A 16,817-nucleotide genomic window follows, 5' to 3' on the forward strand; every position below is an offset into this window, starting at 1 on the left:
CAACAGGATGACACTCTGTCTCAAAAAATATATATATATATATATAATATTATATATAATATTTTATATATATTATATTTTATATATTATATATAATATTATATAATATATAATATTTTATATTATATTATATAATATACAATATTATATATTATATATATTATATCAAATATATATAATATATAATATAATATATTATATATAATATTTTATATATAATATATAATATTTTATATATATTTTTATATAATATATAATATTTATATATATTATATATAATATTTTATATATATTATATATAATATTTTATATATATTATATATAATATTTTATATATATTATATATAATATTATATATAATATTTTATATATATTATATATAATATTATATATAATATTTTATATATATTATATATAATTTTTATATATATTATATATAATATTATATATAATATTTTATATATATTATATATAATATTTTATATATATTATATATAATATTTTATATATTTATGTATTATATATTTTTATTTATATATTACATGTATACAAAAACATCCATTCATGATAAAAAGCCTCAAAAAACTGGGTATAGAAGGAACATACTCCAACACAATAAAAGCCATATATGACAGAGCCATAGCTAGTATCATACTGAATGGGGAGAAATGGAAAGCCTTTCCTCTAAGATCTGAAACAAAACAAGGATGCCCACTTTTACCACTATCATTCTACGTAGTACTAGAAATCATAGCTAGAGCAATCAGACAAGAGAAATAAAGAGCATCCAAATTGGAAAGGAAGATGTCAAATTACCCTTGTTTACAGATGATATGATCTTATATTGGAAAAACCTAAAGAATCTACAAAAAAACTATTAGAACTGGTAAATTCAGTAAAGTAGCAGAATACAAAATCCATAAACAAAAATTAGTATCCTTCCTTTCTTTTTATTACTTTTTTTTTTTTTGAGATAGAATCTCCTCTGTCACCTAGGCTGCAGTGCAGTGGTGCAATCTCAGTTCACTGCAACCTCCACCTCCCAGGGTCAAACAATCCTCCCACCTCAGCCTCTTGAGTAGGTAGGACCACAGACATGTGTCACCACACCTGGCTAATTTTGTAGAGACAAGGTTTCACCATATTGCCTAGGCTGATCTTGATCTCCTGAGCTCAAGTGATCTGCCCACCTCAGCCTCCCAAAGTGCTGTGATTAGAAGTGTGAGCCACCAAGCCTGGCCAAAACATCAGTAGCATTTCTATATGCCAATAGTGAACAATCTGAAAATGAAATCAATAAAGTAATCCCATTTACAATAGCTACAAATAAAATTAAATACCTAGAAGTTACTTTAACCAAAGACATGAAAGACCCCTACAACGAAAATTATAAAGCATAGGTAAAAGAAATGGGACACCAAAAAAATGGGAATATATTCCATGTTCATGGATTGGAAGAATCACTATTGTTAAAATGTCTGTACTACTCAAAGCAATCTACAGATGCAATGCAATGCCTATCAAAATACCAATGACATTCCTCACAGACATAGAAAAAACAATCCTAAAATGTATATGGAACCACAAAAGACCCAGAGTAGCCAAAGCTATACTGAGCAAAAAGAACAAAACTGGGGGAATCACATTACCCCAGTTTTTTATACACACACACACACACACACACACACACAGACATATAAATTTGCACGTGTTTAATTTTTACAGTTTATATATACATACCTCAACATGTAATATATGTATATATAAACTGTAAAAATTAAACTAAGTGATTTAAAAAAATACAATAGTATTTTATCTTTATAAAGTGAAGGTGGATTTTCTGTTGTTGTTGTTATTTGAGACAGGGTCTTACACTGTAGCCCAGGCTGGAGTGTACAGTGGCAAAATTTTGGCTCACTGCAACCTCTGCCCCCCAGGCTCAAGTGAATCTCCCACCTCAGCCTCCCAAATAGCTGGGACTACAGGCATGCACCACCATGCCTGACTAATTTTTTGTATTTCTGGTAGAGACAAGGTTTCACCATGTTGCCCAGGCTGGTCTTGAACTCCTGAGCTCAAGAGATCTGCCCACCTCAGCCTACCAGAGTGCTGGGATTACAGGCGTGAGCCACTATGCCCAGCCAGGATTTTCCTTGTATGACACCAAGACTGAAAACTAAACAGAGAAAAGACTGGTAGACTTGACTATATAAACATTTAAATATTCTGCACTATGCAAGATATCATAAACAAAATTAACAGATAAATGACAAACTGGGAAACAATATTTGTAACATATAGAGAAGGGTTTCAAGACGGCTGACTATAGGCATCCAGCACTCACCTCCTCCATGTAGAAAAACCAAAATAGCAAATAGATAATCACACTTCGAATAGAGCATCTAAGACAGAACACTAAGATTCAACAGGGAAATGACAGCAAACACCTGAGGCATGGAAGGAGAGGGAAAGCAAAGTACCCAGTTAGGCCAGGATCAGCTGGGAACCCAGAGAGGTTTCTCAGTGCAGGCAAAGGGTAAGTGAGAGATCCCCAGAAGTCCACATTCCCACCACAAACTCTCATAACTCTAGCCATTGGGGAGCCCCTCAACCTTCCTGGGCCCTGAGCCTCCACTGACAACCACAGCCTAAGCCACTGAGGAAATCACAAACAACACTGACATTATTTAACGCCAAAGAAATCATACAGAGACTACACTACTGCATGCACCTAGAATCAAAGCCAAAATGTCCAACCCAACCAACAGCACAGATACATCTTCAAGAAAAAATCTTGCCCTACGAAATCCAATCCAAAAATTGGAAGAAATAACTGTTATACCAGATGTGCAGACATCAACATAAAGACACAGAAACATGAAAAAGCAAGGAAATATGATGTCTCAAAAGGAACACAATAATTCTCCAGCAACAGATTCCAATAAAAAAGAGATGTATGAAATGCCGGGAAAAATGTTAAAAATATTCATTTTAAAGCTTAGTGAGAGACAAGAAATCACAGAATACAAAGGAATCAGAAATGTGATTCAGGATATGAATGAGATAGATATCATAAAAAAGTATGATACAGAAATCCTGGAACCGAATAATTCAATAAATAAAATTTAAAAATACATTTCAGAGCTTCACCAGTAGACTAGATCAAGCAGAACAAAGAATTTCAGAACCTGAAGACAGCTCTTTTGAAATAATCCAGCCAGACCAAAATTTATTTAAAAAAAGAAAAGAAAAAGAATGAACAAAACCTATGTGACATGTGAGACATCATAAAATAATCAAATGTTTGAATTTTTGGCATTCCAGAAGATGAATAGAAGACCAAAAGAATAGAAAGCCTATTTCATGAAATCATAGCTTAAAAGTTCTCAAGTCTAGTCAAAGACTTAGATATCTAGATACAAGAACTCAGAGATCACCAAATTGATACAGTCAAAAAGGTCTTCTCCCAGCACATTATAATCAAATTGTCAAAAGTCAAAGACAAAGGGAGACTTCTAAAAACAGCAAGAGATAAGCATCTATCATATGTAAGAGAACTCCCCCGACCCCTGCCATCAGATTAACTATGGATTCCTCAGCACAAACTTTACAGGCCAGGAGAGAACTAGATGATATATTCAAAGTAGTGGGAAAAAAAAAAAAAGCCAGCCAAGGATACTATACCCAGCAAAGGTTTCCTTCACAAATGAAGGAGAAAGCAAGTTTTTGCTTGATTCCCAGACAAGCAAAAACTGAGAGAATGCATCACCACTAGTCTGATTCTATAAGAAATGGTTACGGGGTCCTACAACTTATAGTAAAAAAATTGCATCTACCATCATGAAAACACATAAATGTATAAAACTCACTGTATAGCAAACACACAAATAAGGCAGAGAAAGAACTCAAATGTTACTGCTATAGAAAACCATCAAGCCACAATGATAAAATAAGAGAGGAACAAGGGATATACAAAACTACCAGAAATCAAATAATAAATCAACAAGAATAAGCCCTCACATAACAATACTAACCCTGAATGTAAGTGAATTAAATTTTCCACTTAAAATTTGTAGGCTGTCTGAATGGATAAAAAAAATTACCCAACTATATGCTGCCACAATAAACTCACTTCACCTGTAAAAACACATATAGCCTGAAAGTAAAGGGAATGAAAAAAAAATTCCATACAAATTGGAAACCAAAAGCAATCAGGAGTAGCTATACTTACATCAGACAAAACAGATGGTAAGTCAACAATGGTAAAAAGAGACAAAGATGGTCATAATATAATAATAAAGAGATCAACTCAGCAAAAAGACATAACAATTCTAAATATGTATGCACCCAACAATGGAGCACCCAGGTATATAAAGACAATATTATTAGATCTAATGGGAGAGATAGGCTCCAACACAATAATAGTTGGAGGCTTCAACAACCCACTCTCAGCATAAGAAAGATCATCTGGATAGAAATTTAACATAGAAATATTGGACTTACTGCACTTTAGACCAAATGGACATAAGAGATATTTACAGAATTACATTCTGTAAATTGCAGTTGCAGAATATACATTGTTCTCATCAGCACATGGGACATTCTTTAGGATAGACCATATGTTAGGCCAGAAAACAAACCTCAACAAATTTTTTTAAATCAAAATTATGCCAAGTAACTTCTCAGACCAAAATGGAATAAAATTAGAAATCAATGACCATAGGAACTTCAGAAACTGTACAAGTAGAAATTAACACATTCCTGAATGACCATTGGGTCAAGGAAGAAATCAAAAAATGTCTTGACACAAATGAAAATTTAAATACAGTATACCAAAACCTATGTGATATGGCAAGCAATGCTAAGAGAGAATTTTATAGCAACAAACATCTACATCAGAAAAAAAAACCCCACAAAGCTCTCAAATAAACAACCGAATGATATACCCCAAAGAAACAGAAAAGCAAGAACAAACCAAACCCCAAATCTGTAAAAGAAATAATAAAGATCAAATATCAGAGCAGAACTAAATGAAATAGAGACTAAAAAGATCAATACAAAGGATCAACAAAACAAAAATAGTATTTTTGTTTTTGTTTTTGAGATGGAGTTTCGCTCTTGTCGCCCAGGCTGGAGTGCAGTGGCATGATCTTGGCTCACTGCAACCTCCGCCTCCCGGGTTCAAGCGATTCTCCTGCCTCAGCCTCCCAAGTAGCTGGGATTACAGGCGCCTACCACCATGCCCGGCTAATTTCTTGTATTTTTAGTAGAGACAGGGTTTCGCCGTGTTGGGCAGGCTGGTCACGAACTCCTGACCTCTGGTGATCTGCCCGCCTCAGCCTCCCAAAGTGCTGGGATTACAGGCGTGAGCCACCATGCCTGGCCCAAAAGCTGATTTTTTAAAAGATAAACAAAATCAATAAACTTCTGGCTAGACTAACCAAGAAAAAAAGTGAAATGACTCAAACAATACCAGAAACAAAAAAGGTCACATTAAAACCTAGTAGAAATAAATAAATTCCTGGATGCATATAACCTACCAAGATTGAATTGGGAAGAAATAGAATACCGGAATAGGCCAATAATAAGTAATGATGTTAAATCAGTAACAAAAAGTCTTCCAACAAACAAAAACCAAGGACCAGATGTCTGCCAAATTCTACTAAACTTTCAATGAAAAACTAACACGAACTCTTTTCAAACTATTCAAAAAAATGGAAGAAGAGGGAATTCTCCCTGACTTATTCTATAAGGCCAGCATTACCCTGATATCAAAAACAGACAAGGACCCAACATCAAAAACTACAGGCCAATATCCCTGATGAACACAGACACAAAAATCCTCAACAAGATACTAGCAAACCAAATCCAACGACACATCAAAAAGATTATACACCCTGATCAACTGTGATATATCCCATGGTTGCGAGGATAATTCAACATATTCAAATCAATAAATGTGATACATCACATTAACAGAATGATGGACAAAAACCATATGATCATCTCAATTGATGCAGAAAAAGCACTTAATAAAATTCAACATCCTTCATGTTAAAAAAAAAAAACTCTCAACAAACTAGGCATACAAGGAACATACCACAACATAATAAAGGCCATATATCGCAAACTCACAACTAATATCATGCTGAATGGGGAAAAGCTGAATGCCTTTCCTATAAGATCTGGAATGGAACAGGAAAGGATGCCCACTTTCACCACTGTGTACTGGTCAACATAGTGCTGGAAGTCCTAGCCAGAGCAATCAGACAAGAGAAAGGGGGAAAAGAAAAAGCATCTAAATTGGAAAAGAGGAGGTCAAACTATCCCTCTTTGCAGATGACATGATCTTATATTTAGAAAAACCTAAAGTCTCCACCAAAAAACTATTAGATCTGATTAACAAATTCAGTAAAGTTGCAGGATACAAAATCAACATATAAAAATCAGTAGCATTTCTCTACACAAATAATGCACTAGCTGAAATAGAAATCAAGAAGGAAATCCCATTTATAATACCTACCAAAAAGTAAAATACCTAGAAATAACCAAAGTGGGAAAAAAACTCTCCAAGGAAAACTACAAAACAGTGATGACAGAAATTGAAGTGGGCACAAACAAATGAAAGGACATCTCATGCTTGTGGATTGGAGGGATTAATACTGTTAAAATGACCACACTACCCAAAGTAACCTATAGATCCCATGAAATTTCTCTCAAAATACCAGTGCCATTTTTCACAGAAATAGAAAAAATAATTCTAAAATTTATATGGAAACAAAAACGAGCCCAAATAATCAAAGCAATCTTAAGCAGAAAGAACAAAACTAGAGGCATCATACTACCTGACTTCAAACTGTTACAAGGATATAGTAACCCAAATAAAAATATATTTGAATAAATATAGACACATAAATTAATAGAACAGAATAGAGAACCTAAATATAAATCCAAATATATTTTTACAGATTACTGATTTTTGACAAAGTCACCAAGAACATACATGGGAGAAAGGACACTTTCTTCAATAAATGGTTCTGCGAAAATTGAATATTCCATATGCAGAATAAGGTAGATATTTCATTATATACTAAAATAAACTCAAAATAGATTAAAGACTTAAAAGAAATATCTGAAAATATAACACTAGTAGAAGAAAACACACAGGAAGCACTTCAGGACACTGGTCTAGTCAAAATATTTTATGGCTAGGACCTGAAAAGCACAGGCAACAAAAACGAAAATAGAAAAATGAGACTTTATTAAACTAAAAAGCTTCTGCACAGCAAAGAAAACAATCAGCAGAGTGAAGAAACAACCGTTGAATAGGAGAATACATCTGCAAACTATTCATCTGACCAGAAAATATTATCCAGAATATACAAGGAACTCAAACAACTCAACAGCAAAAAAAAAAAAAAAAGAAAAAAAAAAGAAAAAAAAAAACAAATAATCCCGTTTAAAAGTGGAGAAAGGACATGAGTAGACAATTCTCAAAAGACATACAAATGGCTAACAAGTATATAAAAAATACTCAGCATTACCAGTCACCAGGGAAATGCAAATCAAAAATCATGAGATATCATCTTGCCCCAGTTAGAATGGCTATTATTAAAAAGACAAAAAATAACAGATGCTGGCAAGGATTCAGAGAAAAGGGAACTCTTCATACTGTTGGTGGGAATGTAAATTAGTACAGCCATTATGAAAAGCAGTATGGATATATTTCAAAAAATTAAAAATAGAACTACCATATGATCCAGCAATACCACTACAGGGTATTTATCCAAAGGAAAAGAAATTGGTATGTCAAAGGGATACTTGCACTCCCATGTTTATTGCAGCATTATTCACAATAGGAAAAATATGGAACCAACCTAAGTATCTACCAATTGATGAATAGATGAAGAAAATGTGATTTTATATATATATATATAATGGAATACTATTCAGCTATAAAAAGAATGAAATCCTGTCATTTGCAGCAACATAGATAGAACTGGAGGTCATTATGCTAAGTGAAATAAGCCAGGCACAGAGAGACAAATATTGCATGTTCTCACTCATATATGGGAGCTAAAACACTAATCTCATGGAGGTGGAGAGTAGAATGATGGTTACCAGAGGCTGGGAAGGGTATGTGTGTTGTGGGCAGAGGATGAAGGGAGATTGGTTAATTGGTACAAACATACAGTTAGATAGAAGAATAAGTTCTAACGTCCGATAGCAGAGTAGGTGACCATAGTTCACAACAACGTATACTTCAAAATAGCTAGATGAGAGGACTTGAAATGTTCTCAAAACATTGAAATGACACATACTTGAGGTGAGGGATATCATGAATATCCCTACTTGATCATTACACAGTCTATGCAACTAACAAAATATCACATATGCCCCATAAACATGCGCAAATATTATGTATCAATAAAAATGTTTTTAAAGTTAAAAATATGTAGTTCACAAGATAGCTCAAATAAACTAATACAAATTTTACTTGTGGATAATACTCTGTGTGTTTAAAAGATACTATTTGCAAATAATCTATTGCTTCACTCCAAATAAACTGAAAACTATTAGATTTAATTATACTTTGAGATGATACATACTTCTTAATTGTTGAGGGATGTAGATTTTCTTTTCATTGCTAGTGCTTGTCTCTGTAACACATGACACTAGGTGACATCTGGTGCCACACTTCAATTTGTAATAAAGACCTGTTCCTTTTCTAACAAGCAGCATACATATCAACATGTTTCCCATTCAATTTGAGTCCTTCTATAAATCTGGCACTTTTAATACTGTTTAAGTGCTATGAAAACAGTATTGGTCTCATGGAACTTACTTTCTTGTGCCATGACTCATATAAAGAAACAAATAATAAAATATTTAACCATAGTTTCAAAGTCCTACCTCCAGTATGGTAGGACAAGCCCACTATAGCCTAATTCTCCCTCTAAAGCTGTAGATAAAATGAAATAACTACCTAAGGACTCTGAAAAGTAAACAAAAATCAGTCAATCATGGAAGGTAGTCAAAAATGTTGAGGTGCTACCTCCAAGAGGTAAGTCTCCCAGGTCTTTGTTTTTCTATCTCATGGCTTTTCCCCAAGGAAAGGCCCTAGTCACAGAACTGTGCAGAAGAGTAGCAGCATGAGTGGCTAAAACTGCAATAAAAACCCATCTTTCTGGACAGAGGAACCAGGAAAAGGGGCCTCACAAGGCCAGAATGTGTGGTAATTTCCAGAGAGGAGAGAGCTGGAAAGGGGGATCATCTAAGTCTGTATATGAGCCTATGCAATACTTGGGCTTATCCCTGAGCTTCGTAAAGTTTGCACAGATCAAAAGAAGCATAGCAAAGGTTTTTAAACCTGAACTAAAATTTAAACTACAAAAGATGGCTGACTAGAAGCAGCTAGTGTGCACTGCTCTCACGGAGAGGAGACAGTGGTAAGTAAACATCAGCTCTTCAACTGGATCATCCAGGAGGACATTCTAGGATTCATCAAGGAAGCAATGTAACCCATGGAGAACAGAGAGGAGTGAGACAGGATAGCTGCTCACCCAGGATTGGTGTGGAGCCAAGGGAGACTCCCCAGTCAATGTGGGGAAATGGTGAGTGAGAGCCCCTGGGCACCCGCACTTCTGCCATGGACCTTTGCAACCCTGAGCTCAGAAGATCCTTCCTGACCCTTTCCACCTAAGGCCTCTGCACCAACACAGAGAGCTGCATGGAGTCTGGGCAAAGCCACCACTCAGGCACATGCAGAGACCAAGGGGCCCTGGACTCCTACTAGCTCGTGGAACTAGTAGCTATAGCTCCAGCAATGGGGGAGGCCAGGCTCTCTCTCATGCCCCTAGGATAAGGGCTAAACCTATAGGGCTGAGGAGCGGGCAGACTGCATGCCTCGCCTTTGCTGTACCTTGCTGGAAAAGGCCCACTGGCCTGGGACCCCAGCATGACCACCCCAGCCCCACCTGAGCTCTCAGGCTGGTAGCAGTTCTGCATTTCCCTGGGACAGAGCCCCAAGAGGTAATAGGCAGGCCCACCGTTTTTGCCACTGAGCAGCCCCACTCCTACTGGCCTCGGGCGCATGAGAAAGAGCTTAAGGACGACTGTGCTTCAGCACAGCATAGCTGCCTTATGGAAAAGTAGCCAGGACGCTTTCCATACGGGTCCCTGTCCTTGTTACTCTTCACTGGGCAGGGACTCTCTACCTGGGCTGCCAGCACAACTCTGCTGCCCCGACTCGAACACTTCAGTCAGTGGCAGCTCTGCATTTCACTGATGAGGAAATCCCAGAGACAACCCACATCCACTCTGCCACCACAGCTGAAGTGGTACTGCCCTTATGGCCCTTGCTCTGGCGAAGGAACAAAGGGACTGGTCATTTCACTGCCACTTAGAGGATACCACACCTGCCAAACAGAGAGGAGCCTAGTCTCTCTTCCTTGTGAGTCCCCACCCCATCTCTTCACAAGGCAAGGCCCCCAGGAGCAGCTGTCCCACACCCAACTGAACAGTCCTGCTGGCAGTGGCTCTGTATTCAATTCAACAAGAAGACTTAACTATCCTAAATATATATGCACACAATACTGGAGCACCCAGATTAATAAAATAAGTTCTTAGAGACTTATAAAGAGACTTAGATAAATACACAATAATTGTGGGAGACTTTAACACCCCACTGACAGTACTGGACAGATCATTGAGGCAGAAAAACTAACAAAGATATTTGGGACCTTAACTTGACATTTGACAAAATGGACCTAACAGACATCTACAGACCATTCCACCCAATATAGAATGTACCCTCTTCTCATCTGCACATGGCACATACTCTAAAATTAATCACATACTTGGCCATAAAGCAATTCTCAACAAATTTAAAAAAAAAATCCTACCAACCACACCCTTAGAATACAACTCAAAGAAACTAGAACTCGATACCAAGAAGATCTACTAAAACCAAACAATTAAGTGAAAATTAAACAATCAGCTCCCCAATGACATTTGGGTAAACAATGAAATTAAGGCAGAAATCAAGAAATTCTTTGAAACTAATGAAAACAAACATACAACATACTAGAAACTCTTGACACAGCTAAAGCAGTGTTACAAGGAAAGATGATAGTGCTAAACGCCCACATCAAAAAGTCAGAAAGATCTCAGATCAACAACCTAACATCACACCTAGAGGAACCTGATAAACAAGAGCAAACCAACCCCAAAGGTAGCAGAAGAAGAGCAGAGCTGAACTGAACTGAATGAAACAGAGACAGGAAAAACCACACAAAAGATCAACAAAACCAAAAGTGGGTTTTTTAAAAGAATAAATAAGACTGATAGACTGCTAGCTAGACTAATAAAGAAAAAAGAGAGAAGATTCAAGTAAACACAATCAGAAAGGACAAAGGGGACATTACCACTGACCAAGAATATTACGAATACCTCACAAACTAGAAAACATAGTAGAAATGGATAAATTCCTGGAACCTGGTTCAATCCCAAGATTGAACCAGAAAGAATGTGAATGCTTGAACAGACCAATAATGAGTTCTAAAATTGAATTAGTAATAAAAAACCTACTAACCAGAAAAAGCCCTGGACCAGAAAAATTTGCAGCCCAATTCTACCAGACATAGAAAGAAGAGCTGGTACCAATCCTACTGAAACTATCCCAAATAATTGAGGAGGAAGGTCTCCTCCCTTACTCATTTGATAATGCCAGCATCATTTGGATATCAAAACTTGGCAGAGACACAACAAAAAAAAAGAAAACTTCAGACCAATATCCCTGATGACCATAAATGTAAAAATCCACAATAAAATACTAGCAAACCAAACCTAGCAGCACATCAAAAAGCTAATCCACCACAATCAAGTAGGCTTTATTTCTGGGATACAGAGTTTGGTTCAACATATGCAAATCAATAAAAGTGATTCATCTCATAAACAGAAACAAAAACTACATGAACATCTCAACAGATGCAGAAAAGGCTTTTGATAAAATTCAAATCCCTTCATATTAAAAACCCTCAACAAACTAGAAACCAAAGATACATATCCTAAAATAATAAGAGCTATCTATGACAAACCCACAGCCAACATCATACTGAATGGGCAAAAGCTGGAACTATTCTCCTTGAGAACTGGAATAAGACAAAAATGCCCATTTCCACACTCCTATTCAGCATATCACTAGAAGTCGTAGCCAGAGCAATCAGACAAGAGAAAGAAATAAAAGGCATCCAAACAGGAAGAGAGGAAGTCAAACTGTCTCTCTTCATGGATGATGTGACCCTATACCTAAAAAACCCCATAGTCTCTGCCCAAAGGCTTCTAGATCTGATGAACAACTTCAGCAAAGTTTTAGGATATGAAATCAATGTACAAAAATCAGTACCATTTCTATACACCAATAACATCCAAGCTGAGAGACAAATCAAGAGTGAAATCCTATTCACAACAGCAACAAAAAGGAATTGGAATACAGATAACCAGGGAGGTGAAAGAGCTCTACAGTGAGAATTACAAAACACTGTTGAAAAAAATCAGAGGTGACACAAACAAATGAAAAAACATTCTATGCTCATGAATAGGAAGAATCAATATTTTTAAAATGGTCATACTGCCAACAACTATTTACAGATTTAATGCTAATCCTGTCAACTACCAATGACATTTTTTACAGAATTAGAAAAAAACATTCTAAAATTCATTTGGAACCAAAAAAGAGCCCCAATATGCAAAGCAATCCTAAGCAAAAAGCACAAAGCCAGAAGCATCACACTATCTGACTTCAAACTATACTACAAAGATAGAATAACCAGGCAGGGCAAGGGGGCTCACGCCAGTAATCCCAGCACTTCAGGAAGCCAAGGTGGGCAGATCACAAGGTCAGGAGTTCAAGACCAGCCTGGCCAAGCTAGTAAAACCCCGTCTCTATTAAAAATACAAAAAAAAAATTAGGCAGGTGTGGTGGCAGACGCCTATAATCCCAGCTACTCAGGAGGCTGAGGCAGGAGAATGGCGTGAACCTGGAAGGCAGGGGTTGCAGTAAGCTGAGATCTTGCCATTGCACTCCAGCCTAGGCAACACTGCCAGACTCCGTCTCACAAAAAAAAAAAAAAAAAAGTTACCAAAACAGCATGGTACTGATACAAAAACAGACACATAGACCAATGGAACACAATACAGAGCCCAGAAATAAAGCCACCTGATCTTCAACAAAGTTGCAAAAACAAGCAATGGGGAAAGGACTCCCTATTTAATAAATGCTGCTGGGATAACTGGCTAGTCACATGCAGAAGATTAAAATTAAACCTGTAACTTTCACCATATACAAAAATCAACTCAAGATGCATTAAAGACTTAAATAGAGAACCTAAAACTATAAAGACCCTAGAAAAAAATCTAGGAAATACCATTCTGGACATTGGCCCAGGCAAACGTTTCATGACAAAGATGCCAAAAGCAATTGCAACAAAAACGAAAATTGAAAAATGAGACCTAATTAAATGAAAGAGCTTCTGCACAGCAAGAGAAACTGCCAATAAAGCAAACAGAGAACGTATACAGAATGGCAGAAAATATTTGCAAACTTCACATCCAACAAAGGTCTAATATTCAGAATCTATAAGGAACATAAACAAATCAACAAGCACAATACAAACAACCCCATTAAAAATGGGCAAAGGACGTGAACAGACACTTCTCAAAAGAAGATAAACACATGGTCAACAAGCCTATGAAAAAATGCTCAATATCACTAATCATTAGGGAAATGCAAATTTAAAGCACAGGTGAAATACCATCTCACACCAGTCAGAATGGCTATTATTAAAAAGTCAAAAAAATAACAGATGCTGGCAAGGTTGTGGAGGAAAGGGAATACTTATACACTGGTGGTGGGAATGTAAATTAGTTCAGTCACTGTGGAAAGCAGTCTGGAGATTTCTGAAAGAACTTAAAATAGAACTACCATTTGACCCAGCAATTTCATTACTGGATATACATCCAAAGAAATATAAATCATTTACCATAAAGACACAGGTATGCGTATGTTTATCACAGCACTATTCACAATAGCAAAGACACAGAATCAACCTAGAAGCCCATCAACAGTGGACTGGATAAAGAAAATGTGGTATGCATACACCATGGAATACTACACAGTTATTAAAAAATGAGATCATGGCCTTTGCAACAACATGGATGGAGCTGGAAGCTGTAATCTTAAACGAGTTAACACAGGAACAGAAAATCAAATACCGCATGTTTTTACTTATAAGTGGTAGCTAAACATTGAGTATATATGGACACAAAAAAGGGAACAATAGACACTGAAGCCTATTGGAGGGTGGAGGGTGGGAGGAAGGTGAGAACTGAAAACTACCTATCGAGTATTATGAGATTACCTGGCTGACAAAATTATCTGTACACCAAACCCCCATGACACACAATTTACCCATGTAACAAAGCTGCACATGTACCCCTTGAACCCAAAATAAGAGTCGGAAAGAAAAATGAAAAAGAAAATTCTAACTATAGCTCAGACTAACCCCTGAGTAGCAAGCACATCCACAGGGTAGGACCAAAGCAGCACAGGAAAGACATTAAAATCAAAACTGAGATTAGAATCACTTTCCACAGAAAGCAAGAGTACGCTTCGTCACAAGGATTGCCTACTAAAACAAACAAAAAATTAATATTATCCAGAGGATAAAAGAACACATAATCAAATCAACATAATATTCAAATTTTCCAATATACAATCCAAAATGACTTGACATATTAAAAAAAAAAAAAAACAGGAAAATGCGTCCAATTCTCAAGGGAAAGGACGATCAGCAGATGCCAATCCTGAGTTGATCCGAATGTTGGAATTATCAGAGAAAGACTTTAAAGTAGGTACTAACTATGGTCCCTGAGGTAAAGACCTAACTTGAAATGAACAGAAAGGTCTAGGTACTCAGGAGAGGAACAGACACCATTGAAAAAAGAGCCAATCAGAAAATGAAGAGTTAAAAAATACAGTATCTAAGATTTTAAAAATCTCTGGGTGAGCTCAATAGCAGAACAGATATGACAGAGACAAAGTAAGTGAACTACAAGATATAGCAACAGAAAATATCCAGCATAGATAGATATGAGGAACAAGAGAGAGGAAAAAAGATTGGAAAAAAAAATGAACAGAGCCTTAGACACATGTAGGACAATTTCAAAACAGCTAACATTCTTGTCACTGGATTCCCAGAAGAGAACAAAATAACTGGGGCAGAAAAATATTTGGAAAAAGTAATTTCTGAAAACTTCCCAAAATTAGTGAAATACATAATTTTACAAATTCAGGAACTAGACACACACAAACAAAAGAAATAAAACAATACCTCAACATATCAGAATCAAACCATTTAAAACCTAAATTTTTAAATCTTTTTTTTTTTTTTTTTTTGAGATGGAGTCTCACTCTGTCACCCAGGCTGGAGTGCAGTGGCTCAATCTCCGCTCACTGCAAGCTCCGCCTCCCGGGTTCACGCCATTCTCCTGCCTCAACCTCACGAGTAGCTGGGACTACAGGCGCCCGCCACCACACCCGGCTAATTTTTTGTATTGTTTAGTAGAGACGGGGTTTCACCATGTTAGCCAGGATGGTCTCGATCTCCTGACCTCGTGATCCACCCATCACGGCCTCCAAACTAAATTTTTAAATCTTGATATAATCTAGAGAAAAAAGAAAAATTACGTATTGGGGGAAACTATTTGAATGGCCACAGATGAGACCTGAAGATAGCCCTTTTTATGTTTTTTTAATTAATTAATTTATTTATTTATTTATTGGAGACATGGTTTTGCTCTGTTGCCTAGGCTAGAGTGCAATGACATGCTCACAGCACACTGCAGCCTCAAACTCCTGGGCTCAACAGATCCTCCCACCTCAGCAACAGCCACCCGAGTAGCTGGGGCTACAGGTGCATGCCACTAGGACCGGCTAATTTTTTTGTATTATTTTGTAGAGACGGTGTTTTGCCATGTTGCCCAGGTTGGTCTCAAACCGCTGGGCTCAAGTGATCCACCCACCTCAGCCTCCCAAAGTGCTGGGATTACAGGCGTGAGCCAACACACCTGGCCGAAAATAGTCTTTTATGAGTTTCAAAGCTTTGATTTCTCCATAAGTGCACTCCTGGTAACTTGAGAACACTGCACATTTGTCTCCTTTCTGTGGCCAGAATTGTTTTGTATCTCAAGTATGGAAAGGAGCTTTGCCAGAATCCTCCCGTGCTAAGTGTAAGTAGAGCAGTTAGACTTTAACATGGTTGTGTAATAGTAATGACATTCATATCTGACTCTAGGCAAGGCACGGCTGGAATGAAAAACATTGACTGTTAAGTGTTTTAAGGTGAACTTCTCAGATACTAGCTCTCTTAGCTCACATAGTGGAATTTTGAGGAAAGTATAGGGTTTGCTCTTCATCTCCTAAGAAATGCAATGATGATTCTTTAAAGTACTGATGGGTCAGAGAGGGGAGAAAACCATTAACCAAGAATTGTATAATCAGCTAAAATATTTTGCAGACATGAAGGCAAAAGTAAAATATTCTCAAATGAAGGAAAACGAAGGGAATTTGTCACAAGCAGACTTGCTCTAAAAACAATGCTAAAATTCTTCAGGATACAGGGAAATTATACCAGTAGGAAAAATGGATTTTCAGGAATGAAGCAAAACATAAATGTAAATGGATACATAAATATAAAAGACTATTTTTCCTCTTGAGTTCTATATGACTGTTGAAAGCAAAAATTATAAAAACATCT

This window comes from Pongo abelii, chromosome 2 (assembly GCF_028885655.2).
Source record: "Pongo abelii isolate AG06213 chromosome 2, NHGRI_mPonAbe1-v2.0_pri, whole genome shotgun sequence".
Taxonomy (NCBI): domain Eukaryota; kingdom Metazoa; phylum Chordata; class Mammalia; order Primates; family Hominidae; genus Pongo; species Pongo abelii.